Below are 3220 nucleotides of genomic sequence, written 5' to 3'. Positions count from 1 at the left end.
TCTTGATCAATGTATCTCACACAATAATCTGGTTGTTCATTTGAGTGTTTGTGAGATCATTGTCTTTTCTCTCAATAATTATTTTTCAGCTCTCTTATTGATTATGAATAATCCTTTGGTCTTGATCTGAAAAAGCAATATCAGAATGTTATCAAAATGTTCTTAAGAGTTCTTCAGTGTTCTGAAGTGTACTCAAGTATTCAAAGTTCTTGTGTTGTTGAGAGAATGATTGAAAACTGTTTATATAGTTTCTGAAAAACAACTAATAAATCGATTTACCAATCCATTCATTAAAGTTATAAAACGGGATTAATCGATTTGTCAATCGATTATCGCAAGTCTTGTTTTTCTTGAATCTTGAAACTATACAAACTAATCGATTTCTCAATCGATTCTTTTAACACACTTTTCAGAAAATTATGTGCAGACTTATATGAATCGATTGCATAATTGATGTCAAGTGTTTTGTTTCAATAATAAAATCATACCAATCGATTACTTAGTCGATTCACTAAGTCTCATAATCGATTCACAAATACACATAATCGATTTGGCCACATACTGAGAGTTTCCTGTGATTTCAAATATTTGTTTCAATCGATTTGCCAATCGATTGTGTTTAAAACAGGAACTTAGCTAATTTCATGTTAATCGGAGTGCCAATCGATTTGGTAGTATTTTTTCTGAAAAGTTCTTACCAGTTGTTTAGTGCAATCGATTTCCTAATCGATTGATACCAAACTTAACATGATTGAAATTCTCACAATAGATTGTCCAATCGATTAGCATACAAATCAGGTTGCCACTGACTTGCACAATTTTTATCACTGATTATGTCAGTCGATTGCCTAATCGATTGTGTAACCACAAACAATATGTTTCCTTACAACCCTTTTACGAAATCGATTTCCTAATCGATTTGTTCAGTAGATTTTCAACTTTTGTTGATTTCTTGAGTTCCAAGCAATTGTCTCAAGTATGTAGGGTTGAGTTGTTGTTCCTGAAATCTTGCTTAGTTAAAATGTTAGATTTATCATATGATGTATGAACATTGTATGTTTGTTAATTATGTCAAAATTAGGATTAAGAGGACTAAAGTCCAACAAAAAATATGTGTAGTATCGACGCATGTTTTATCCATTAATAGTAATGGTTTATCCATATCTGTTCACATTTAAAAAAAAATTATTAAAAATAAAAATATTAAAGAATTAATTTCAAAATACAGTTCTGTACTGGAAAACTTGGGTATGAAGTTTTTCGGAATAAAGCTCTGTACTAGAAAACTTGTGTATCAAGATTTCCGAAACATAGTTCTGTACCGGAGAACTTGCCAATTAAGTTTTCCGGTACATAATTTTCCCCTTCTGTACCAGAAAACTTGATTTTAAGTTTTCCAGAATTTACCTTCTTTACCAGAAACTTAAGAAAACTGTTCCGGAAATATACTATGTACCGGAAGAAAACTGTTCCGGAAATATACTATGTACCGGTACATAATAGAGTCTGTTAGTGTGTCAATTTAAAAATTGTTGAAGTCCCACATTGAAAAACGATCATATATTGAGTAGTTTTGAACTCTATAAATATTAAAGTCGCACATTGGATAGAAAAGCTATGTGGGTTTGCTTCCATCACTATATAAAAAGTGTTGGATAGATTTCCCAATTTTCTATTTTCTCTCTATTTTACTCGATGCATTTTCGAAACACTTCTTCCATTTCTTTCGGTCCCTTCGATTTTTTAGTGGTTATAATACCACTGTCGTTTTAGAGCATGTTTTGTTTCGTAGTCCCTTTTATTTTTCAGTGGTCCTAATACCACTTTCATACCATAGACCCTTCAATTTTTTAGAACAATTTTTGTGACGTAGGCCCTTCGATTTTTGAGTGGTCATAATACCACACACCTTTTAGAGCGATTTTTGAGTGGTCATAATACCACAGACCTTTTAGAGCGATTTTTGTGTCGTAGTCCTTTTGATTTATGAGTGGTCATAGTATCATATTGAGAGTGACTATTTAATCACCATATTTAGAGTGGCTTTAACCCACTATTTTGATGGTGTAATTCTAGAACGGTTTTCCACGGTGTAGTAGAACTCTGATATAGTTTGTCAAAGCTATTTTATCCTGGAGAATTCGTGGTTGATAGTCTACCTTCCACAATTTAGGCAGTGCCGCGAAACATCTTAATGAGAGCAATCTAGTCTATGACTCAACCCAGTAACATCTTCAGTGACATATATTTATTTTGAAATATTTTTTCAAAATTCAAAAACAACAATTTTAAGACGTTTCTTTCAGCCATGTCTTTTGAAGAAATTACTGGAATTGGTTTCAATAAATTGTTGCATTGAGGAAAACATAACAGAATAAGAAAGCTGAAGAATTAACCCAAGAGAGGATAATGATTGCCTCTATAAGAATTATATAATGGTTGCCAACTACAATTCCTGAAGTAGTAATGTCGATTTACAAGGAAGGGGTTTTGAATTGTAAATGTTCCTATTTAAAAATTCCTAAAAAATTCTATAAATTTAACTCAAGAATGATCAAGGTTAAGAAAATAGAAAACAGAGAACGTTCTTGGTTAGCTTAAAAACATAAATTTAGTTTATTTTTTATCACATTTAATCAATCAAGCTTAATAAATAAAGAGATAAGAGAAAGAATACCACACAAAGATGAATCCTAGTTCACCCAACTTGGGCTACATCCAGCCCTCACACCTGTGAGATTTTCCACTAAGTGTTTCAAAACAATGAATCTTCTTGATTTTACAGCACCTAGCTTAGATCAACCTTAATCTGTTACAAGCTCTATTTCATTCCACCTAGAAAGCAATTTAATCACTTATCAGCCTTGATAGGATTTCTTACAATCTATTCAAACTATACTTAAACTCTTATAGTTTTAGTTTTACAATAATGATGAGATTGTTTTGATAGAATCTGAGAAGTCTCAACTCTTGTTTGAGATTCGATTCATTACAAAGAATTCAGTACAATAATAACAAAGTATGATATATATTCAGAACTGATTCTTTCTTGTCAAAAAATGAGAATTTCAAATATGTGAATGTCAATGATTTATGAGACTTGATAGCACTTGAACTTCTACAATTTTCCTGGGCATTGGCCTTTCTTTTATAGGTGTTTTGGAGCATTTAATAATGGTCAAAAAAGTTGTTGGTAGTGCTCTCTTAGTTTTGACCAAAA

The sequence above is a fragment of the Cicer arietinum genome, chromosome 3 (genome assembly GCF_000331145.2).
Source record: "Cicer arietinum cultivar CDC Frontier isolate Library 1 chromosome 3, Cicar.CDCFrontier_v2.0, whole genome shotgun sequence".
NCBI classification, from domain to species: domain Eukaryota; kingdom Viridiplantae; phylum Streptophyta; class Magnoliopsida; order Fabales; family Fabaceae; genus Cicer; species Cicer arietinum.
The sequence above is the reverse complement of the archived record's forward strand: the minus strand, read 5'-3'. Positions refer to the sequence as shown.